The sequence below is a fragment of the Petaurus breviceps genome, unplaced genomic scaffold (assembly GCF_028583685.1).
Source record: "Petaurus breviceps papuanus isolate PSGF00001 unplaced genomic scaffold, PetGlider_PUasm1.0 90778, whole genome shotgun sequence".
Classification (NCBI taxonomy): Eukaryota; Metazoa; Chordata; class Mammalia; order Diprotodontia; family Petauridae; genus Petaurus; species Petaurus breviceps.
In genome coordinates this window covers 5,977,375-6,003,959 of record NW_027187343.1, presented here as the reverse complement: position 1 = coordinate 6,003,959, position 26,585 = coordinate 5,977,375, and the positions used below count along the sequence as shown (strand labels likewise).

Here is a 26,585-nt window from a genome sequence, read left to right as displayed (position 1 = left end):
TATATATATATATATATATATATATATATATATATATATATATATATTGCTTTCACCCCTTCTGCCTCTGGTTATATTGTGTCTCCTTGCCATTTGCATTGTGAAGTATGTAGTAGGTATTTTTATACAAATCCTCTACGCCTGTGTTCCCACCTCATTATCCTTTTCCCTGTGATTTGTGAATACTACATAAATATGTAATTGAATGGCTTTTTGTTTATGGTAATTATCCCCTCATCTGTTGCCCTCTCATGCAGATGTCCAAAAAATCCCATGCCTTCCAGGGCTCATGAGATTTGGAGCTCTGCGTCTTAAAGGAAAGGGGATTTGTTGGGGCCGGTAGCTATTCTTTGGGTTTCAGGCAGCCTCTGAATTCAGGTCTGACATAACAAGATACAGAGCAATCAGCAATACGTACTGATCTCATCTGTAGTCGGGGTACCCTAACCCCTAGGAAGTGCCAAGGCACCCAGATTGTGTGCTGTCACGCAGTTCATCCTGTTTCCTTGAGACTAATCTCTGGGACTAAGGGTAAGTGTGCAGAAGTATGCAAACTATTCTGGTCATAGTCTCCCTGTTCTCTGATTGTCCCCCTACTTTCCCTCATGAGCTGTCCACGAGCTCTGCAAGTGCATTCTTGGGGATTTAAGGGCTAAAACATGAGGGGGCTAGAGGATAGAGGGAGAGACGCCTGTCCTGCTAATAAAGCTGTGCCTCTTTCCATTTCCACTGACTTGACTTCTCCTTTATGAGACCATGCAGGACGTGGCCACCATGCACACTGAAGACCTGGGAACGTAAGACTCAGCTAGAAACCTTGAGGTCACAACAGAAATTAGGAAATCAGAATCAAGAAATGAAAAAGGCTTAAGAATTGGAAATTATTGAACTCCACTCCTCTACATTATTAATACTTTCCTCAAGATGGCAATGAGTAAGTCAAACAATTTTGTTATTTAATTTTAAAACAACGAAATTGTCTAGGTCTTAACACAGGGTGCTGGTTACAAATACAAATACTGCAGCTATTTCTGAGTCGGCTGTCTATTTACAGTTAAACTGCTGACTGGTTAAAGAACAAAGGTAAAAGCAAACACCAGATTACAAGGAAGCATAAAGACAGGGAACTATGTATGATTTATTATAGAAATTCTAACCCAAACTGTTTAAGAAACTTCAAAATTGTTTCTGGTTATCCCTATTTCCTAGAGAAATTAAACAAATACCAGAGAGCGTCCAGAAACTAACCATTAACACAATTTCCACTCCAACTAGACTCATGTGTAGGGCACCACACTAATTTCCAAATGAAGCTAAAGGATGACAAATACTATAAGGAACATACTTTCACTTAAAGGATAAGGACAAGAACTGGACTTGTGATTTCATTAATACAGGAATTATCAAATAAGCAAACTCCCTTTACCTGTGCAAGTCAACAACTTCTCTGAAACTTCCTGTCTTAAGAGAGTTGTCTAAAGCAACACACCCAATATGTGTCAGATGCAGAACTTGAATACAAGTCTTCCTGATACCAAGGCAGTCTCTCCATCAACTATGTAACACTGCCTCTCTTGTTATACCTCTTATCAATTCTGACAGCAAAGAAATTATCATTAAGGAGAAAACATTTCAGTGAACTTGGCTGGAATTCTAACACAAATGAGTAATTCAAAGGGTATCTGTAGGTGAATCTTGGAGAAAAACAGATCTGAAACAGAACAGATGTCTTAATAGTTTTCTACTTTCTCTATTTTTGATGACAATAGAGAAATATTACTCATATTCTACCCTAACAGTAACCCATACAATATGTAAAGAAATGGTAATGGAATTTAACATAAGGTCGGAAAGAGTGGAAAGACCTGGCCAGATACATTAAGGAGAAATCTCTGCTAGCAATGACAAAATTTCAAAGGTTCTCAGGGATTTAATAAAAGGTAATATGTTGAATAAAAGATTCTGAAACCAGGTTTTCCTCTAACCTGGGATGCTTTGCCACTGCTGAATATGTGAAACAGCAGTGTGATTTGACTGACAGAAGACTGAATATCCTGCTACATACCTGCAAAAGGCTATTTACCAAATTGGTGTCAGAGCTTCTTCAGGGACAGACATTTCCAGAGCAGTTCTTCAGAGACATGGGGAGAGACAAACATGCATGGGAAGCTAACTTCTTTGTGTTATTTTGCTTGGATAAATAGTTTTACTCTGTATTTGTGATGATTTTTGTGTAACAATCATTTGATGTAAACATGTGTGTATCAGCAAGCACCCCAGTGTCCCCAAGGTGGCTGCCAACACAGGTTCTTAGATCTGCTTTGTTAAAGGAAAGCAACTCAAAATGGGTTAACAAGCTTACTTTAATCAGTCAAATATGTATCCTTTACCTAGTTCAGGGGGAAAAGGTCAGCACCCTGAACTTCAGAGTATACAGACAGAATTATCAAGACAGAGAAACAGTTTAAGTAGACAGGTTTCCAAACTGTCCAACCATTACATCCATAACCAAATCAACATCTGGGTTTTTCAAAGCCAGGGGGCTCTCAACAATGGCTTCCCAGAGTCTCATCTGATCAAATCACAGAACACTTCTCAGAGTGAGCCCCAAAGCAAAGCTTCACATCAGGGATTATATAGCCTTCTCCTGGGTCAGAGAATGTAACCACCCTCTTGACCCACTGCCCAATCACACAGCATCAAGGTGTGGCATTCCTGAAAACCAAGCCTCCTGCCACAGGCTCCATGTGACCACGTTCAGCCTATTAGGAGGCAAAGTATATTTTCAAATCAAGGAATGTTCTCAGAGTCTCTTAAGCCTATCAAAGGGCCTAAGGGCAGGGAAGGTCTTTAAATCTGCATTTCCATTGCAACATGCTAAACTTGTGATGGTAAGCTGAGTATTACTGAGTGAAGTTCTTTAAGAGCATTGGACAGTTCAGATGAGACAACAACTTGGAGCAGGAGTACTGATAGTTTCCTTCCTCCAAGATAAGAGACTATAGTGGTAATGTAAATGGGAACATCTTTCCCTTCCCTAATTAATAGGCCCATGTGACCTGCTTACATGAAGTCTGTGGTGGGAGGAGCTTGCAGAACGGGTAGAGTAGGAAGAGTAGAGCATTACTCAGGAAGTTGGAAAGCAAATAGAGCTGAGGAAGAATGAGGAAGCAGGCAGTAAGCTGTGAGTGTTTATTTGTGGGAAGGCCCTACCAGGAGGAAGGTTTGGGGATGGCAGTGCCCCCTGCATTATTATTGTGTATAGATTTCTTTGTTGCTATGGTGAATCTGGCTTTCTGGTGTTTAAATAAATGTCTTGGTTCTGTCTTCCATGAGAAAAGTCTGTTTAATTTTGTGATTTAGAATTACGCTGGCAGTCATAACTGCTGTAGGCACCGTGAATACAGCACTGGCGCTAGAGACCAGGCTGAGAACTTGATGGAATGGCATCTTCTCCCCTCACCTCAGGTGTAGGAAGCTGGCATGTCAGAATGATGCTTCTCTTCTTCACACAGGAGGCTGGAGAGCAGGCAGGAAACAAGAGTGCCTGAGATGGAATGGCTACAGTGGCACCCACTCTGCTCACCATAGCAGCAATACTAGAATATTTTTTTCTTCCAAGGAAGAACAGGGACCATCCAGGAGATGAAGTACAGGTACAAGATAGCAACATGGAATAGTAAAATTCCCCTCTCCTCTTCTCTCCTTTTCTCTTCCCTCTGGAGGATGGAGTTCAGGCAAGAGAAATGCAGGACACAATGGTAAGGTACCATCCCCTCTTTATACCACTTCCAGAGGATGGAGACCAAGAAGAACGTGGCAGTGTAGGATAAGGTCCCTCCACTCTCTTCCCTTTTGTCCATTTATCATGGATTCAAAGGCTTTCACCATCCTAGCTTCCTTCCTAGATACTCTCCAGCTTATTAACAAATTTTCTTAAACCATGGTGCCCAGAACTAAACATTTCAATTAGGTATGCCAGGATCAGAGTTTGGTGGGATTATTACCTTCCCATTCCTGAAGGTACACTCTTCTTACTCCTATTACTCTACTCGTAAGATCAAATTAGCTTTTCTGTCTACCACATCACACTGCTGACCCATATTGAGTTTGCAGTTGAATAAAAGCCTTGGATCCTTTAAAAAAAATGCTGTCTATTCATGAATCTCCCCTCTTTTCCTTGTAGTTGATTTTTTTTGTACCTAACTGTAAGACTTTAAACATTTATTCCTGTTGAACTTCATCTTATTAGATTCAGTCCAATGCAACTACCCAATGTTTTTGGATTCATATTGTGTTATACACTGTATTAGCTATTCCCTCTACTTTGGTGTCATCTTCAAATTTATAAGCATACCTCATGTCTTGAATCAAATCATTAATAAAGCTATCGTGTACAGGGTCATACACAGATCCTTGAAGTACTCCATTAGAGTACCTGATATTGAACTCCACTGATACTGAACCATTAACAGCTATTCTTTTGGTCTGGCAATCTAACCAATTCTGAATCTAATTATATCACTGTCTAACACATCTCTCCATTTTTTTTCCACAAAAATATAAGGAAATAGTCATTAAACATTAATTAAGCATCTACTCTGTACCAGGCATGGTGCTAAGTACTGGAAGCTTTTATCAAAAGCTTTGCTAAATAAAATCAGGATAAACTTCAGCCATAGGATTTCCCTACTATAGTTTAGAATTTTGTTTAAAAAAAAAAAAAAAAGACATGAAGGTAGTCTAGTCAGCCAAGTGGGCCAGTGGATAGAGCATTGAGCTTAGAATTAGGAAGAGCTGAGTTAAAATCCTGCCTTAGACACCACTTGTACAGATCATGTAACTTTTTTCAGCTTCAGTTTCCTTATATCTGCAAAATTAAAGGGCTGGATGAGATCACATCTAAGATCCCCCTTCAATTCTAATCTGTGATACTAAAACTTGTTCTTAGTAAAGACATGGCTCTTTGTAATCACTGCTTTCTTTTCTAGATATTCATCAGACATACCTTAAAGTTATCCCAGGAATCAAAGTCAAGATCACTGACTTATGGGTTGCAGATTCTATTTTCTTTATTTTTCTTTTGAGAATTGGGACATTTAAATACCTCAAAATTTAATATGCCAAACAGGAAATTTTGGGGGAAAGTCAAGTTTCACAAAATATAATTTTGAGTTTCTGAAACTAATAAGGTAACTTTCTTGCAAACAATTCTCTTTTTTCCCACTTTATCTTTTTCAATAAAGGTGGTAGTTTAGGAATGTGAGGGGTTAAGCTATTTCCCCCCTTTGGTTTCAAAAATAAACTATATCAGTTTGTCCCTTTAACCTTGTTCCACCTACATAACCTACTACATAACATCACCCTGCTAGGTACTTTCATTCTATTCTTGCTCCCAATTCATTGACCATAACTAGAAAAAACTCATAGAACAATGTTCTCTTGGTATATACTAAAAATTTACTTAACTTTCATATTGTTCTCTTCTTATTATTTAGCAATCTTCTAATTCATCTCTTCTTGATTCATTAGCACATTTTCACAATGGCTATTTCAGATCTTTTCTGACTTCAATCTCACTACCAGACCTCAATCTCAAATGATAATTTCATCTCATACTTTACTGAGGAGACAGAAATAACTATGAGTTCCTTTAATTCTCTCTCTACTCCAAAATCTTTCTATATCCACACATTCTTACTTTCTTTCTACTGGTCTTTGAATAGGCTTCCTCCTTTTTAATGCTAAGCCCCATCACTGATGGTAATCTTCCTATTCATTCCCATGTCCCTGTGTCTCCTCATTTCTTCAAAGATTTTGTTTCTACAGCATTTTCAACATCTCCCATTCCACCAATGTCTTCCTTCTCTGCCTTCTCTACCTTAAAAGTCCTTCACTGGACTATGATGGCTCCCTTTAGCCACAAAGCTATTTCTAGCTTTCATTTCACTGACAAATATTTTGAACAAATGGCCTACACTTGCTGTTTCAACCTTTTCATACCTACTGTCTTCTTATGACCTCATTCTGGCTTCTACTACCACTCTACTGAAACTGCATTTCAGAAGGTCAAAATATTCTTATTGAAACATGAGAGTGGCCTTTTTTAAGACTTCATTTCTAAGATCTATTTAGTTCGCTTCCTTAATTTGACAAATGAAAATCATAGATTTAGAGACCTTATAGGTCATCAATGATAATGTGTCTATTACTAACTTGATGGTTACCTTTTCAACTTGGTTGAATTATGATTTTAAGTAAAAAATAATAAATAATAGTTATTTTTAAGTTATCTTTGCTATTATCTCTCCATTCTTACAGAATGCTAAGGATTATTCATAGCTCTATCCAAAAATAAATAATATATCAACTGTATCACTATGTTCGTGTAAATATCTGCCTATAAAACACGTTTTTACTTTGGTTATTTTATTTGATAAAACTTGGCTGAGTAGACAGGACTGACAGGTAATTTTATCTGTAGGTTAATATTTCAAACTGCCAAATTATAAACTCTAGAAAATTCTGAATTTCATAATAGAAATGTTGATGTGCTAAATTATGGTATAGTACTCCCCAAACAACTAATATGTATTTGGAAGCCATTACCACTTAGAATTAGAAATTTTATTTCTTTGGCAGCCAGTACCAATTTAAAATATGTAGTAAAGTTGGATGCAATTAGAATAATTTTAATGTCAGTTTTCTGGAAAAGTGAAAAAACTTATTATAAAACCTCAGAGTGGAAAGGCTCTGGTGTTATTCCCATTCCATCTTCAAATCATACTCTAGAGATTGTGATACAAAGCATAAAAGGAAAAGTGATACCTTGATTAACAAAGCCACTAGGGATAAAATATCTTTAGAACGATGCCAACAATGAAAAGCAAATTTTAAAAAGTTTAATTTATAATAGAATGGGTAATTGAGCACTGAGAGTTGGTCATCCCCTTATAGATTCTTCAAGAGATCAATACAAAATTAGTATTGAATTCATTTTGAAGGATCTAAAATTTTGTCTTGCAAAATCCCACATAGCTAATTATAGTATAAACAACAATAATGTCAATATTCTCATGTCTTTGTCATCTACAAGTCTCTGTATTAGACAGATACACGTATACACATATATATGCATATATATACACATATACATATATGTGCATATATATACACAGATACACCCACACTTCTATGTGTATATACTATATGTATGTTTCCATAAATACAAAGTTGTACTTAGCTCTATGCAAACCCAATACACAAAGTGAACTAGGTAATGATAACTCCAAGAACCTCAGGCCAGATGTGAACTCAGCTGAAAAGTAAATACTTTGGTCACATGACAAGAAGACAGGACTTGTTGGAAAAGACTCTTATGTTGAAAAAGACTGAAGGAAAAAGAAGGGGAATGAAGAGGATGAGAAGGATAGATAATATCATGGAAGCAACAAATATGAGGTTGGACAGACTTAAGGAGATAGTGGAGGATAAAAAGGCCTAGGTCCATGGGTCATTAAGAGTGGAATGTGACTAAACAACAAAATGTCAAGTTCCCCATGTGCATTTTAAAAATACAATTCAGCTTAATAATCTGACTCATAGATACACCTTTCAGGAATGGCTAAAGCCAGGTGCACTATTAAATAAAAGCCAGAGTAAACTTTTGATCATCAAATTTCATTGATTGCCATTTTAGTGGGAAAATGGTTTAATCTTGAAGACATAGAAGTTATCTGTAGAAGAATCAATCAATCCAACATTGACTGAGCAGAAGTCTCTTTGGAACCATGCCCTCAACTAGTTGGGACCTCCTGACATTACTAATTTGATTTACTGTACTCGAACTAGTGAAATTTAAACAAGAGGAGTATGAATGCTTATGCAAAGCATATATGTAATGTAACAGTGGTTTATTTATGTATTATGTAGGGTGGGTTGATCATAAGAGTTCCTGTTCAATTTACTGAGCTCCTTATTCAGTTTTCTGGGCTTACTAAAGTGAACCTTTGTTTGGATTAAGGGGACCCTCTCTATGAAGCATCTAATGCAACATCTTATAGAGTTCACTGACACACTATGACTACAGATGCCTCTAAGAGAATTGGCTGGGGATGATGTCATAAACCAAACAGTCTTTTGTCAGAGGAGTCATCCCTCTCTTTATTCTTTAAAAGACACAGTACTGGCAGACAGATGCTTGCTTAAACGTGGTCTTTCTCTGTTCAAAATATGGCAGCGGCCAGAACACTATACACATGTACTTGTTCATTCAGCTCAAGTTTATGGATAGTCAGAAAATGTAGCTTTATGGTTTGAGAGAGAATGGTTCAGAACTTCTCTCCCCTCACCCTCCTGCGTGGAGAAGAGGGCAGTTTCAACTTCCTTGCAGCATAATCCTGGAATCTGTCTCTCATTCCATACTATAACACATCTGTACCATCACACAGATGACTGCAAGATGTAGGAAATACAGGATCCCACTGTACTTGTCAGTTGATTATGAACACACATTTGATTTGGTACAACATAACTTTTCCTTAAAGGCTCTCCAGTAAGACATCTCCTACAATTATGTCAAAATTAGACAATAGTTCCTGAAAAACAAGAAAATTTTGTTTGATTTTGTGATTATTAGTATCAGGTATGCCATAAAACAAGAACATACATCCTCACTGATAGTGTTTACCACCCACAGTAATGAACTGCTAGTAGAATTATAAATTAGTACAACCATTTTGGAATGCAATTTAGAATTAGACTTATAAAGGGGTTAAAATGTCTATCAAAATTGACCTGTAAGACACTCCACTGTTAGACGCATATATCACAAAAAAGTCACTGATAAAAAGACTCAATATTCAACAAAATATTTATAGCATTACTTTTTGTGGCAGTTAAGAATTGGAAAGTTGCTAAAGAAATGGTGATACGTGAACATAATAAAATATTACTGTGCTAGAAGAAACAAAAGAGGTGATGAATGCAGAGAATGGCAAGACTTTCACGAACTGATTCAAAAGGAAGAAAGCAGAGCCAAGAAAACAATATATATGATTAAAACAATGTAAATGGAAAGAATCACAAAATATTTTTAAATAAAGGTTGCAGAATTACAAAAAGAAAAAAAAAGCTTAGTCCCACAGAAGAGATAAGACATTTCCCCCCATTCTTTTCCAGAAGTAAGAGGTTCACAGGCGCAGAACACCATATAGAATGGCAAGGTTCTTTTGTATGTATTGATTAGTTTTGTTTTCTTTCTTCTGCTTTCTTTTCTTTTTCCTTTTTAAAAAACAATCTTTGTTATATGAGATGGCCCTCTGGGATAGGGAGTGGTATAGGTAAATATTTAGAATATGTGAAAACAAGAGATATCAATAAAAACCTGTTTCTTTAAAGTAGTGGAAAAAAGTTTTCCACATCCACAGAGGAGATCCAAAACAGAATCCTCATTGAAAAAAAAAATTCTTTATAGATGGTAAGGCCTTCCACATGTTCTTGTTTACCTATGAGATTGTGCTGATTTCTTTTAGCTCCAGAACACTGTAAAACATCCTGGACTCAAAGGAATATGACCAAACTATACATATGGGAAAAACCAAGTGTATGAAGAATTTCTATTATCTAAAATATGATATTCAACCAGACAACCATTAGTAGGGATTTTTAGCCTATGATTCATGAACTTTTTTTTTTAGTATTTTGATAATGGTATTTCAATATGATTAATTTCCTTGAGTATTTTTATTTCATGCCTTTAAAAATATTATTCAGAGGAGCTGACAGGATTTACCAGAAAGCTAAATTAATCTATGATACAAAAAATGTTGAGAACCCCAAGTCAATAGAGATTATCCATTTATATATGTCTTAAGCATGGGCTATAAATGGACAGTGACTTGGGCTCAGAATTGAAGATGGGGAGAAGAGCAGGCTGGATTGTCTTCAGGGCATTATAAAATTCTTTTAAAAGCTCCAAATTTTTCTTTCAAAGAAATGTCCATTTTATTATATCAATATCCTTCTAGTGGTGTATGGCTAAAATCATGGAATGCTATATTTGAATTCTTTATTTGCTACAAGGACACATTCCTCTGGTTTCTGCATCTTGCCCCAATATCCTCTTTTATCCTAAAAGATCAATTTAAAGAAGTTGCCCATGCCAGCCATCTCTTCATGTCCCACCATATTGCACTGCTCTGGACTGCTCCATCATGCCCCATCATGCTGAGTATCTCCACTGACCTCCCACCCAACCCTATTCAACTTGCTTTTTATGTGTTTTCTTCCTCCTCAGAAAGTAAGCTCCCTGAGGATAGGAACTGTCTTTTTATTTCATCTCTATCGCCAATGCTTAGCAGAGTGCCTTAAACAGAGTAAGCACTTAATAAATGTTTGTTGACTAATTAATTGTATATAGTTGTCAAAGAACTAAAATTGAAAAACATCCAAAAGAAATACATGTGTGAGCATAAGCAATGTGCAACAAAGAACACCCAACAAATTATAAAATAAAAGTATGGTTTGATGTCATGTGTGACAATATCAAAAAAACGTATGAGACTAAAAGAAAATGGACTGGTCTTGTGCTAAGAGCAAAATAAAACCAGTGGACACTCTATAGGCTCCACTGACATCTTCTTAATATCCAGTGACATTAAGTTGAGGAAGACCCTCTAGCATGTTGAGTGGATCTCTCTTGTAGCGTATGGGAGTTAAATGGCAAGATTCACACAGCTAAGTGTTTGAGATCTGAGTTCAAATCTAGGTTGAGGCACTTATTAGTTGTGTGATGCTGGACAAGTCACTTAACCGCTGTTTGTCTTAATCTGCAAGAGAAGAAAACCACTCCAATACCTTTGCCAAGAAAACCCGATGGACAGCACTGGCATGCTATTACAATTCACAGGGTCACAAAAAGTCAAACATGACTACAAGGTTGAACAACAACATGTGCCAAATGCAAAGAAGAGCAAAAACATACCCCATGTTCTCAAGGAGCCAACATTCTAATGGGGGAGGCAATATACAAATTACTATACAGATATAGAAAGAAGGTTATTTCAGTGGGAAAGACAACTGGTAGCAACAGAGGAAGGGAGATTAACCAAGACAGACTTCGTACAGCAGATGGAGTTTGAGCTGAGTCTTGTAGAAACTTGGGGAAGGTGGGACTCAAGAGGTGGGGAGAGAGAACATTCCAGCAATGGTGGATAGACAGTACAAATACAACAGAAAAACGGAGTGTCACATGTGAAGAATATGTAGACCAGTGTAATGAAATTTCTGAGTATGTGGAAAAAGAATAAATAAAGACTGGAAAGGTAGAAAGGGGTCAAGTTGTAAGGGGCTTTAAATGCCAGATAGGATTTATATTTGATCCTGGAGGTAATAGGGAGTAGGGAAGAGGGGTGATAGCATCAGACCTGGGTTTTAGGAAAATCATTTTGCCAGCTGAGAAGAATACAGACGAGGGTGGGAGACACTTGAGGCAAGGAAACCAATTAGAAGATTATTGCAACAGTACAGGCAAAAAAATACACAAGAGTATATCTGTGAGTGCAAAGAAAGGAATGTATGTGAAGGTAAAAAAAAGATTTGAAAACAGACTGGATAAATAGGGTTAAGTGAGAGTGAGGTCACCAAATTTGTGAGTATGGGTGTCTGTTGCAACTAAGAGGGAATTTGAGAAGAGGGAAAGGTTTGAGGAGAGAAAAGATAAGTTATGTTTTGGACACATTGAATTTAAGATGCCTATGGGACATACCATTCAAGATATCCAACTGGCAGTTGGTGATACCAGAATGGACTTCAGGAAAGAGGTGAGTGTTGTTTATACTCATTTGGGAGTCATCTGAAAAGAGAAAATTGAACCCATGGGAGCTAAAGAGATCACCAAATAAGATATTATAGAGTAAAAAGAGAAGAGGGCCCAGCATAAAGCCTTGACTTTCTTATAATTACTAGGCATAACATGGGATGAAAAAACAGTGGATAATGAGAATAAACAGCTGGGCTGTTAAAAGGAGAACCAGAAGAAAGTAGTATAATAAAAACCTAAAAAGAGAAGAGTATCCAGGATGAATGTCAATGGATACCAAAGGTTAGAAAGAGGTTATGAAGAATGAGGCCTGAGAAAAGCCCATTAAATGTAACAATAGTAATAATAATAACCATAATAACAATCTTTTATTGTTGTGTAATCATTTTTCAGTTGTGTCTGACTCTTTGTGACAACATTTGGGGTTGAAAATACTGGAATGTTTTGCCATTTCCTTCTCCAGATTGTTTTACAGATGAGGAAATTGAGGCAAGATGGGTTAAATGACTTGCCCAGGGTCACACATCTACTAAGTGTCTGAAGTCAGATTTGACCTCAGAAAGATAAGTCTTCCTGATTCCAAGCCCAACACACCTTGCTGCCCCAATAATAATATCTTCTATTTAGCCCTCTAAAGTTTGCTTTACAAACATTACCTCATTTGATCCTCACAATAACCCTTCAAGATAGGCAATATTAAATAGGTGAGATAATTAAAGCTAAAAGACTTGCTCAAGGTCACACAAGTAGTGTCTAAGGCAATAACTGAATTCAGGTCTTCCTGACTATCTATGACATCACCAGGCTGTCTCTAATCAAAAAGATTATTTCTAACTTTGGAGATAGCAATTTTAATTAAATGATTAAGTCAGAAGTTAGACTGCAAAAGATTTAGAAGACAGTTACAGGAGAAGTGGAGACACCTAGTATAGATGGCTTTCTCTAGGAGTTTAGCTGAGAAGAGATAAAGGATGAGAGAGAATGGGGATGGTTGGATGAAATGAGGATTTTTTAAGGATGGGGGAGACATGGGCATGTTTGTACCCAGCAGGAAGGAGTCAGAAGAAATGAAGCAATTGAAAATGAAAGCATGGAGGCAGTCTTCTGAAGAAAGAAGCAGATGGGATCAAGGGTACACATAGAGAGATATGCCTTGATAAGGAGAAGGGTCACCTCTCCATATGATATAGGATTAAAGGACAAGATAGTGTAGAAAGATGTTTGATATGAAAAGAGAGGATAAGAGGGAACTCTCAAAAAATGTCCTCAATTTTTTGGTAAAGTGTGCAGCAAGGTCCTCAGCTGATAGGGGGTGAGAGGGAAATGAAGGAAGGGATGAAAAGCTTTGGAGTGGTTGCTGTGTTAATTTAAGTAGGATAGTGAACTGATCATCAGATATGTCAAAGAACGACCATGCTTCAGTGAGGACCCAGATAAAATTGTTTAACAGCTCACTGGTGGACACGCTCTCTCTTTCCCTCATGGTTGGATAAAGTGAGGGTTTCAGAAGGATGTTTATAGGCAGCAGGAAGGAGCCAGTAAACAGCCCTCATTCCCCTATGGATCAGCACAGGAGTATTGACCTGCCCTGTTTCTGACCCGGGGTGACTCACCGTTCCTTACACAACCTGGTTTCTTTCTACTCCCCAACGTTCACCATTATTTATGGCTGACTTAGTGTGGACATCGAATCAGCTTAGCCCAATACTGCTCAGAATTTCTGAGCTCAAGATATGTGTCAGTCTCAGCTTCCTCAATAACAGGATTTATACCCAATATGTATGTACTAATACACCCAGCCCAGATTTTCAAACCTTGCTCAGAGCACAAAAATAAATTAATTGTCTTGGCTATGATTCAAATAATCTTTTCTCCAAAGACTACCAACACCATCTTTATTGAATGTTTCCACAATATTACCAGAATATAATGCTAACACTCAATCCTTATTACCAAACTGATTTTTGGTAATAAATTGGAATGAATTACATAAGCCAAAAAACAATCATCTTTTATCAATTAGATGGTTCTTAGTACATAGTTCATACTTAATAAATGCTAATTTCTGACTTTAGGAAGATTCATTTTCCTGAGGTCAAATCTGGATTCAGACACTTGCTAGCTGTGTAACCCTGAGCAAGTCACCTTACCCTGTCTGCCTCAGTTCCTAATTTTACAAATTAGGAAATTCCAAACCATTTACAGTATCTTTGCCAAGAAAACCCCAAAGGGAACTTATGAAGAGTCGGACACCACTAAAACAACTGAACAACAATGTGTTCCAAGTGTTAAGTGTGATCATTTATAAAGATTACACTTCTGTCATGTCATCTTGTTAAACTTAGTAAGAATTCCACAGGTTTAAGTCTAAGTATAATATTTTAAAAGGCCAATGAAAATGTAAGGGGCAATAAGAGTAGTACATCATCCCAGGTACAGAGTAACAGTTTCACTATATTCTGAAACATCTGGAATATTTTTTTTTAATCTTGGATGTCTCATTTTAAAAGAGACAATGACAAACCAGAATTAATCCAAATGAAAAGATCAGAAGATTGGGTTAGGCAACCATATTGTATTAGGATGAACTTAAAATACTGAATATGGTTTTTCTGGAAACGAGAATACATGATAGCGGCCTTTAAATATCTTAAAGACATCATGTAGAAGAGACTAGTGTATGGTTCCAGGAGACAGAAAGAGAACCTGACCCAGTAAGTATAAATTATAGGAAGGCAAATTTCAATTCAACATGAAGAGCTTTCAAACAATTAGAGCTGTCTAACAATGTAACAGGGCACTTCTTGTGAAGAGCTCTCCATCAAATGAAGCATTCAAGCACCCTAAATGACTTTCTGTCAGGCATTTTTTAATACAAATTTTCTTCTTAATTATAAATTTAAACATCAACAAACATGATCATTTCAATGTATAAATGACAGAAAAGAGGACTATATATAGAAAATATGAATTTCTGATACATAGAGTATATTTTTTAGAGCATGTGCCAAATGTAACATAGTAGTAATAAGACTGCCCTACTTGTTTGTGTCCCCTTCTGAACTTGTCTGCTCTCATCTATTTTAATTAAATTTTAATATTTTTATTTCCCTCTTTTTTCTTCATTTCTATGACTACCTATAAATTATCATCTCCTGCACAATCAATGCCTTCTCTTATAACAAATAAATATAATGAAGCAAAACAAATCAATGCATTGGTTGTTTCTAAAACTTTTGTCTCACTCTTTACCTCTAATGTATGGCCTCTCTTTCAAGAGATGGGAAGCATTCCTCAAAATCAGTTTTCTGAGTCATAGTCACTATAATGATGACAGTTTTGCAGTCTTTCAAAGTTGTTTTCTTTCAAATTATTGTGGTTATTTTGTAAATTCTTCTCTTGGTTTTTATTCACTTCATTCTGCATCACTTCATGTCTTATTATCAAGTTTCTCTGAATCCATTATATTCGTTATTCACACAATAAATATATTTGTCTAGCATGTTTTCAAAGGGATTTCTTCATTTAAAAGTTTTCTATCCCCACTGAACCCTACTTTCTCACCATCTGCTCTCTCAACCCCCTCTAAATTGATTTCCATTTGATGACTCTACTGAAAGTACTCTGTAGAGAGATCATCAATGATGTCCTAGTCAACATATCTAATAATTTTATTTCAGTCCTCACACTCCTTGACATTAAGTACTCTGCTGACCACTCCCATACTTCTAGATCATGAATTTTTAACCTTGAGTGAATAATTTTAAAATATTTTGATAATCATATTTCAAGAGCATTAGTTTCCCTTGTAATCCAGAATATTGTTTTATATATTTAATAATATGTTAGGATCCATAGGTTTCACCAGATTTCCAAAGGAGTATATGACACAAAAAAGGTTAAGAATTCCTGGTCTAGATAATACCTCTCTCTTTCCTTGAATCTACCTCTCTGGTGAACTTATCTTATTTCATTTTGTACTATAATTACTTGTATGCCTTTATTAAAATTAAGTTTCATGTCTTACATAAATACTGTATCTCACATAAGGCCTAGCACTGGGGTTTGGGTTTTGGGTTTGGGGTTTTTTTTTTGGAGTTTCCTTTTTTACTTTACCTAAAAGAACCACAAGAAAAGTTCTCTGACATTTAAATTTACTTATTAAATGTTAAAATCTAAATAGAGAAATGCAGTGCCCTCTTCTTCATACACAAAATTACAGAATAACAGAACCTATGAGTTGAAAGGAACCTTAGTTTCTGTCTAGATCAAGCCATATACAAAAGGAGCATCTCTTATATAAAGTATATCCAATAAATGAATATACAGACTCTGATTGAAAACCTCCAAAGAGCAAAAACCCAAGCACTTATCAAAATATTCAATTTCACTTTTGGACCACTCTGATTAGTAGGAAACTTTTTATTTCTTTCTAACTTCTACCCCATTACTCCTGATTCTTCCCTCTGAAACCAAACTAAACAAATCTAATCCCACCTAATTATAACAACCTTTCAAATACAGCTATCATGTTCCCCCCTCAATTTTCTCTTTTCCAGGCCACACATGCCCAGTTCCTTCAACTAATACTCATAAGACAGAGACTCAAGGCCTTTCAGCGATCTCATTGGCCTACTCTGTACATTCTTCAGTTTATCAGAGCCCTTAACTAAAACTAAATACAGTATTTCAGATGAGCTCTGACAAAAGCAGAACTAAGCCCAAAGATTACATTAGTTTTTAGGCAGCTACATCACACTGCTGACCCACACTGAACTTGCAGTGCACTAAATCCCTTAGGTCTTTTTCATAAGACCAGCTATAAAACCACAACACCCCCATCTTGTACTTGTGAGACTGATTTTTGTGTCTACAAGATTTTACATTTATCTGTATTTAATTTCATCTATTTTATTCAGCCCCAAACTCTAGCCTGTCAAAATAATTTTTATTCTGACTTCATCCAATGTGCAAGATATCCCTCTTGGTCTTAGGTCATCTACAAATCTGATGAGCATGCAACCTATTCCTTTACCAAAAGCGTTAATAAAATGTTAAGTCCTCTGACACTGCCACCACTTTAATGCAGGCTCTCATCACCTCAAACCTAGATTACTGCAATAATTTGGCTGGGGATGGAAGGGGAGAGGGGGTCTGCCTGCATGCCTCAAGTCTCCCCCATTCCAATCTGTTCTTCCTTCAGCTACCAAAATGATTTTCCTAAAGCACAAATCTGACCATGTCACCTCCCCCACCCCTGACAATAAACTCCAGCGGCTTTCTACTGCTTTGAGAATCAAATACAAAATGCTGTCTGACATTCTAATCCTTCATAACCTACCCCCTTCCCACCTTTCCAGTCTTCTTATACTTCATTCCCCAACATTCTCTTCAGTCCAGTGACACTGGCCTTCTGGCTGTTCCATTAACAAACACTACATCTCTAGGCTCTGAGCATTCTCTCTGGCTGTCCCCCCTCCCTGGAACGTTCTCTCCCTCCTCTAAGTAACAACTAAAATCCCATCCTCTACAAGAAGCCTTTCCCAACCCCTCTTAATTCTAGTACCTTCCCTATTAATAATTTCCAATTTATCCTCTATTTCTTGCTTTGTATGTAATGTGTTTACATGTTGTCTCTCCTATTAGACTGTGAGCTCCTTGAAGACAGGGACTGTCTTTTGTTTTGGGGGGCTTTTTGGTATCCCTAGCATTTAGAACGTTGCCTGACACAGAGTAGGTACTTAATAAATGTTTATTGATTGATTGTATAACAAAGATACAGTCAAAAGACTGAAATTCACTCAATAGTCCTTATCATGTTGCCAAGACGGAAACTTCAACTGCAGCTGTAAGTGCAATTTTCAGCATCTACCATACTGTTTTCAATTATTTCAATTATTTGACTCCACACTGTTCACTCAAAAACAACTACTTCATTCTTCACTATTACTGAAAAAAATCTTGTTTCCTCATCTCATTTCTATAACTCATCATTCCACTGCTTTGCCACAGTTTGAAGCTATATTTCATTCTAGCTTTAAAGCATTCTATCTATATTAATTACTTTCCTTCAGTTTACCATACAGCAGCTGTCCATTTTCCATGTCAGAAATTTTCTAAGTTTTTAACTATTTATAGCACACAGAACATGAGTACTCTCCTCTCCCTATTCCCTATAGCATTTTAGAGCTTGGCCAGTTGTGCTAAGTAATTGAGGAATCGAGAACACTACAGGGTTTCCAAATACAGCATGGATGGCAACCCAAAAATCAAAGAACTATATTCCTTTCACATAGCCTAACACCTGTGGAAAGCTCTTTGATGTTTAGCTTCCTTATTTGGTAATGTCAGTGAATCTTAGTCATCTTCTCTCCCAAAGGAGCCTCTTACTAACCCATAGACTCTAATACAGTCTCATCATTAGTCAAATAGTCCACCTGTGAAAGATTATGAAAAAGTTACGTAAATAAAATATGCAATATAACTGAGAAAAATCAATATTGGAAGAGACGTGCTATTACATTTCTGAAAAGTTTAAAAAATAATCCTATAGAATAAACTTCATTAAGCTTCAAGATTAAATTATTTTAAATGTTGTTCTCTTGATAAAAAGCAAAAATCACTTTTTTAAAAATAACATTTTCAAACTCGCAAGTTATTTGACTTCTCACCTTTTTCTCAATTACAGTTTATAGGTTCAATTCAAACTTAAGTTAGATAAAATCCTTGTACTTTCTCTAAATAATACTATTTCTATAGAAACCATCAAGAATTATTTTAAGTTTTTTAGAAATATTTTGCACATAAACCAATTCAATAAACATTTACTAAGCACTTCTCTAAACAATTATTATGAAAAAGGAAACTGAATCAATCCCTGATGAAACCTGAGGGAGAGTTTGAAGAAGGAATGAAGGAATTGCTCAATTAAGGAATAGCTGAATAAATTAAGGAATTTGAATAAAGTGAAGTATTATTATTGCATTATAAGAAGTGATGAAAGGGATGATTTCACAAACCCAGGAAAGTGATATTAACTGATGGCAGGGTCATGTCAACAAAACTACAAGAACAATTTTTGTAGTAACAACAATATAGTAAAGAAACAACTTTGAAAAACTTAAGAACCTTATAAATGCAGTGACCAGCAACTCTTTAGGATCACTAATGAAGCATGCTACCCAACTCCTGAGAATCAGATGGTGCACTCAAGAAGTAGAATGAGACATACATTTGTGAACATAGCAAATATGTGGGACTGTTCTCCATAACTAAGCTTATTTATTACAATGACTGTCCTTTTATTTTTCTCACTGAGGGAGTATCTTGGGAGGAGAGGGAAGTAGGCAACAGTGTTGTCAAAAAAAAGAATTAAAAGGAAAAAAGAGTCACTCAAGCATTTAAAAATGTTCAGAAGGCATACAGGCAAACAGGAAAACTTTGAAAATAATACACTGATTTTATTATATTCTTTTTAAAACAGCAAGCTCTTCATAAGAGATTCATGGTTTCACATAAAATCCTCTTCTCTGTTCCTATAAAGACACACATACACACATACATATGTAAATGTTCAATGTTTTGCTTGTGGAATTCACAAAAAAGATATGAAGTGGCATTTAAGTATTAAATATTACCATCAAGTAATTTCTATAACTTCCTTTCTCTCTCTCTCTAATAATAATAATAGTAATTTCTAGAAATGTGGTTGTCCTATGGACTAAGGTAGCTCCAGGGGAAAAAAAAAGCAGAACTCTCACAAGATACAGCACAAAACTAGTTCTTTCTTTGCTCAATTCAAGTCATGACTCTCAATTCAACCAACATATTAAATACTTACTATGCACAAGACACTAGAGGAGACACAAAGGTAAGCAAAATAGTTTCTGCACTGACAGAGCTTCAAATCTAATAGGAGCAATATAACACACACAATAAATAACTATGATGCAAAACAGAACACGAGAATTACAAAGCGCCAAGCAAAGTCTGAAGAAAGAAAAGATTTTCTGTCTGGAGTTATCAGAAAATGTCTCTGAACATTTGTATTAGGCACAATCTCATATACATGGAGCAAAGTCTAATCCAGGTATTGCTAAGGGATTCCAAAGGGAAGAGGGATGTATAAAAAGGAAAGCAACTTTGCTGAAGCATAGTGTAACTATTGGATAAGTGTGGTATGACTAGAAAGATAGTGGCACTCTTGCAGACATTGTGAAGGGTTCTGAAGGCTTTAACTTAATAATTCTTAAATTTTATTTGATAGGCAACAGGGAAGCTCAGCAAGGTTTTGATTTCTGGAATCACATGATCAGATATATGCCAAAGGAATTACAGAAGCTCAGAGCTAGAAGGGAACTGAGAATTCAATCTAATCCAATCCTCCCATCCAAAATATGAAGCCCCTCTACAACATTCCAAAGAAGTGGTCATTCAGCTTCTGCATATCATCTCCAGTGATGAAAAATTTATGATGAAGTGCTCTTAAGTATGAATTGGATCAGTAAAGATCAGGTGGTTATCTTCCATCTATTCTATATATGTCTTATATATATATTTTTTTCTATGTTGACAGCAGAGGCTGCTTTTGCCTTTCTTTGGATCACTGTGGCTTAGCACAATGACTCTATCCATAATAAGCACTTAATAAATGTCTGCTGATTAGCAAGTGAAAATAGATTTGGAATGGAAGAGGAAAAAAATAACACCGAAGTTTCAATCACTGGTAACTAGGTCAATGCTGACACCATTAACTGAATTAAGGAAATGAGAATTAGGTAAGAAAAAGATCTCTTGTTTTAGACATTGAGTCTGACGTGTAAACAAGGCACACTGATAAGAGATGGCCCTTCCTTCTGCCATGTACTAAACACAAACATGAATGAGCTAGGTAGTCCAGTGGACAGAATGCTGGAACTGTATTTATAAAGACCCAAGTTCAAATCCAGCCTCAGACACTTACTTAGCTATGTAATTGTTTCTGCATCTATAAAATGGGGCTAATAATAGCACCAATCTCACAGGGTTGTTGTAAGGATAGAATGAGATAATACTTGTAAAGTACTTTGCAAACCTTTAAGTCCTATAATTGCTAATTATTATTACTATTAATCTTCCTTTATTTATTATCTCCTTCAATTAGAATATGAGCTTCTTGAAAGAATAGAATGTTTTGTTTTCTATTTCAATCCCTAGCAGTTAACCTAGTGCTTGGGCATATACTAAGAGCTTAGTAAATACTTTCCTAATCCATTCCAACTGTAAACGAAGATCTATAGCTAAAAGAATCATAGAATAGTGAGCTAGATGAAAACATAAGAGATATCAGGCCAATTTCATAGGAAATGAGGTATAGAGATGGATTGATTTGTCGAAGATCACACAATGTTAAGATTTTTTAATCCATGTTTTTCAAGAGAGAGAAAGATCAGGGCTAGAGAAATGACTATTGGTAACATAAAATGAGTTGAGGCTATGATAGTAGATTACCAGAGAAATGAGTTTAGAGAGAAGAGATAATGTACCAGGATAGATGCTAGTAGAATGTCAACATTTAAAAGTCAGTCAGAAGAAAATAGTAACGATTTCTCTGTAAGTGGGGTATTATGAAAAGAATCCTGAATTTAAAATAAGAGGACCTTGGTTGAAATCTATACCCTGCTATTTACTACTGTGTAGACTGGTTAAATCACTTCAGCTCCATAGGTCTCATTTTCCACATTTGTAAAGTAAGGGAATTGGACTAGATTTCAAGGTTCCTTTTTGGTTCCAAATCCTTTTTGTAAAAGCCCTTCCTTTTTCCAGGATACTTTTGTGTTATCTTATCTGATCTTTAAAACAACCCAGGAGAGTTCATAACATGTTAGTAATATGCCCATCGTACAAATCAAGGAAACTCTAGAAAAACTTTAGAAACTTAACTTCTAAGAGTTCCAAAAAGTTATGGTACTTTAACATGAATGCAGAACTCCTATCTCCTACACCTCATTCTATCATACAGAGAAGATCAATGTGTACTAAACTGACAGATACCAACCAGAAAGACTACCAAAAAAAAACAAAGATCATGCTACCTCTTTTCTTCTCAAGCATATGGTTATGCTGAGTTCTTAAGAGTTGAAACTACAAGAACAAATCTGGCAATATTGGAAGAGGAAAACATTAACTAAAGTTCAGGCTTTCAATGTAATTAAACAATAGCATTTAATTTTCACATATCTATACTCAATTTATAATTCCAAAAGTCAAAGTGAATTTTTCTAACATGCCATGTGATCATACAGTCATTGTTACAGTGAGACTGCACTACTCTTAATGGAAAAAGTTTGCTGCTGTGTAGTAAACAGGAAATGGTACTATCATTTTCATTCTCCTTAATCACTTAGTAACTTATTTCTGAAGTCATGATTTCAATAAAATATGAACAAAAAGCACACATCTCTACATGAGTAAAGTCCAAAAGAATCTCTGCTGTGTTCTCTATATTTTTAAGGTTTGATTAGGCCATAACAAAAGTAAAATTTTGATCAAATACTAAATCTTCACAAAGTTTAGTATTTACCCACATCTTAATCTGCATAGTAGGAATTAATTTATTCAGCAGACTACTTACAGAGTTCTAATTCTTTTTTTTTTTTGCTTTTTGGAAGGGGAAGGGAGGGCAATTGGGGTTAAGTGACTTGCCCAAGGTCACATGGCTAGTTTGTGTGTGTGTGTGTGTGTGTGTGTGTGTGTGCACGCGCACACGCATGCACTTGCTAAGTATATGAGGCCAGATTTGAACTCAGGTCCTCCTGACTCCAGGGCTGGTGCTCTATTCACTGCAACACCTAGCTGCCCCCAGATTCCTAATTCTTAATATTACTATTTTGAAGTCACTGTTATTTGTTTAATACACAAATCTCCATAAACACATTTAAATAAATCATATTAGTACTTGTGAAGCAAATATTTTCGGGGAATAATATTCTTAAATATCACTGACATTAAAGCCACAACTATGTTGCAAGATACAAAATAATGCCAGTCACTTATTTTTGGAAAGAAATTCATATCATCTGGAAACATACAAAGGTTACAAAGAAACAACACAGCACTAAGATTAAATTAGTTAAATATTACAAAGGTCCTAAAAAGTGAACACATTTTTGCAGTTTCCTTACCCATTAAAAAAAAATCGGCAATAAAAGCATCTTAGAATTATGCCAAAGAGTCACATCTAAGAATTTTTATGACTGAGAGAAGTACCAGAACTCATTCCCAGGGAAAGTGTCATATCTTCAATTACTGGGGGTAAGGAGGGACATGGAGGGAAGGGAGATGGAAGGAATGGGAGGAATGAAGATAAAAGGAGAGAGAAAGGAAATGGAAGTGGGGAAAGCAGCTCATTGTAGTCCACCACCTGGTAAATTCCCATTTTTAACTATTCTTGTTAACTAGGTAGAAAGCTCTGTTGTTTCTATATGTTTAAGAACTGCAAGTGATGTCAGACCCCTCTAAATTTAGTGCTCTAGGACAAAACACAAATTAACTATCATAGTTAAGGCTCAGTTATGTAAAATAAATTACAAAAAGAATAAGAAGACAACAACTTGGATAATATGTTAATCTGTAACAGAAATTTTGAAATGACCTACATAAGTGACAAACACCTTAATGTACAATCACCAAAAAGCATTTTTAAAACAATAAAACCCTACACTTATAATATTGCAATTTATATTTCCCTATGATTGCAACTTTTCCATACCAACTGAATTACCCACACTGTTAATGTACTGAGTTCTAAACATTGCAAACATTTTGTAGATGTTAGCAAATATCATCACTGTTTGCTTTGAAATTAGATGTAAAGAATGAAATGCTTAGCATTTACTTTAGAAGTCATTGATCGCTGTCAGCAAACCTATATATGGAGGCCTATATACATCACATTAATGTGTACTTTATACCCTTAGTGATGCCTTAATGGCGCCTCTTGGGGGAAGCACAAGCTAGTAATGAGGAAGGAGATAGGATAGTCTAGTGACTGAATATCTTGGATAAAGAAAACCTGTAATAACCACTTTACTTAGTATTTGTTGTTACTAAATTGTTAATGTATAACATAATCCTAATTTTGTTATGTAGAGGGATTTTATTTATCATTAGTCATCAAAATAACAAAGAACCTATTTCTTATAAAGAATAGCCTTTCAAGATTAACAGTCAATGATATGGAAAGAGCTTTGTAATTCCTCAGCTTCATGTTTACATCAAAAATGCAAATCAAATTAGATTAAGTCTACAAATCATATAATATAGAAACCTTTTACAGTACTGATATTAAAGGATAAAATTAACACCCTTCTTTCAAGTTATCTATATCATGATTGTTGGTATTTTATCTGGGGTATAACTATACCTTTATCAAGGTATAGTCAAACAGCAGAAACAAAGTATCTTTTAAGAAGTTGACTCTCTAAATAACAGATTGTATATGTTAGCTAATATGATCTATAGTGTCCAAAAGGTGCCAAACAATGATTTAATTGGAAGGTCAAATTTGGACATTTTTCTTCAATAGTTCAGTTGAAATACTTAAGAATACAGTAAGCTATCACCAATGCAAAGCTTCATTTAATATATCACCAAACCAGTCATGGAAAAGGAGAAAACACAAGCAAAATTTCTAAGTAGGAAAAGTACTTTCTAAAAGAGACATCATTTTGGGTGTGTTCTGTATACAATACCAAATTTTGAAAGTATACTTTAAATTGTTTTTAATACTGAAAATTATATAAAAAATACTTCAATAATACATTGTGTGTGTATTTCTGTTCAGTGTGTGATAACTTTTTCAGAAAATAGCAGATAAAAGGCAAGGAAACTCAGATTTTTTTTAATGACCAAAATTGTTTCTGCAGAATAGATGATGAAATATACACTCTCTCTTCTCAACAGAGAATTGTCACTGTATATCAACTAGTTTTGCTTAACTGTTTTCTTTGTGACAGGGGACAGGGATCAGATAGAATATGAAGAAATGTCAATGTAAAAAAAAAGCAATCAATATAACCCTTTTTTTAAAGGTAGACTAGGTATCAACTAGAAATCTTTCTTTAAAATTCTATAAAGAATTCAATGTCTGCCTATAACTTTTGACACAAAAAATTGCTACACAGGAACTTTGAAATCCTGAGAATGGAACAGTTCCATCCCACTCAACATGGTCATGTGAGTAAACTGTAATTGCTCAGCAACTATACTAAAGTTTCTAGATTTCTAATATCACATTTACTCCATAAGCAGGTGATTTTCTGAATGATAAGGATAAATTAAAATTCTCATTTACTTCATTTTTGTATTTCATTTTATGCCAATAAAAATGACGTATTTGGATTATTTTAAGTGATTTTAATTCTAGAAATATTTCAAATAGAATAACAAAAATTAAAATACAAAATAAAAAAAACAAAAAATCCTTTATCATCCATGACTTGCCTCAGTCATTTGTAGCATCAGTTCCCACTTTTCTGTATACACTGATTTTGTCCCACCCCCCCAAAAAAAATTAAAAGCCCATTAAGTTATTTTTTTTAAAATACAGCATCCAAACGACCAATGCACTACATTAGAAGCTATATACATTTATGTACATATGCGTATATATCTACATTTACACACGTGTACATGCATGTATTTAAAAGCTGTTAAGAGTTAAAGTCATTCTGTGTCATTTATTCAAAATAGAGCACTTTGGGCCACCTTGGAAAAACACAAAACATTTAAGTTACTTCAAAACACATATATTAAATTGAAGTCTAACTTGCTAGTCAAATCAGAAGTTATTACATTCAAGAACTATAAGAGGTGTTTTCAAATATAAGCCAACACCTAAACTGTAACACATAGCAATATATTTTTCCAACTAGAAAACATAATATACTACAGAGCACAAGTTTCACTTTGTCAACTGGGCAAGATAAAATGCCAGACATTACATTTTTTCTTCTCAAGCAATTCTCAACAGACCCCTAAACTATTACCAACAATTTAATTTTTATTCTTACTAGTATTTTCAGTTTTGTTTAGCACTTACCCCTCTTCTGAACCCAACCTTCTTTCACAATGGTAACATCGCTCATGATGGCTCCCCTCTGAGCCCTCAACTTCAAGAAAAGATACTTTGAGATATCAGCTTTGGGGTTTGGATTCTCTTTTGCTGCTGCTGCCCTTCCCACTCTCTAGTGATGACTCAGCCTGGAAGGAAGTATTGAAGAAAGAATTTCTTTTTTTTTTCCATTCTTGCAACTCATACAGTAATAACAAACAACTAATTCTTTGTAAATGTCTTCAACTGCCTGACCCCACATAAAAATTTGGCTCTTCAAACTAGGAAACTTATTTATTAAATAATTCTATAATGAATGTACTTCCCTGATCTTGTGACATATTTCAACTGATAATGACACTTCTGACTTGAGAAGTTAATAGAAACAATGTTAAGAAAATAATTGTAATACTTAATAAAGCTTGTGTTCTAAAGAATAGAAAATAAATGTTTGGAAGTAATAAAAATTCTTCTCAAAATTTCTATTATTTCACGACAACCAATCTGAATGTTTTTATTTGCTATTTTTCGGGTGAAACATGTAATGTTCCAGAAGTTCAATATTCCTTAATACTTCAAAAATTCATCATTTCATCAGTGTGGAAACTACCCCTACTGATACATATCATAGCCACTCAGTATCTTAGAAGAGACTCTTCATGAGTTACCATG

General features: G+C 35.4%; 1 long non-coding RNA gene across 1 annotated transcript in view; it reads right to left on the bottom strand.

Annotated features, from left to right (window-relative positions):
• The window catches only part of LOC138147004 (uncharacterized), a 249,683-nt gene that overhangs the window by 180,127 nt on the left and 42,971 nt on the right, over window positions 1-26,585 (bottom strand). The window contains exon 2 of the long non-coding RNA XR_011164684.1: window positions 25,902-26,062. This is a non-coding gene — a long non-coding RNA (uncharacterized lncRNA). The remainder of the gene's footprint in view (window positions 1-25,901; window positions 26,063-26,585) is intronic.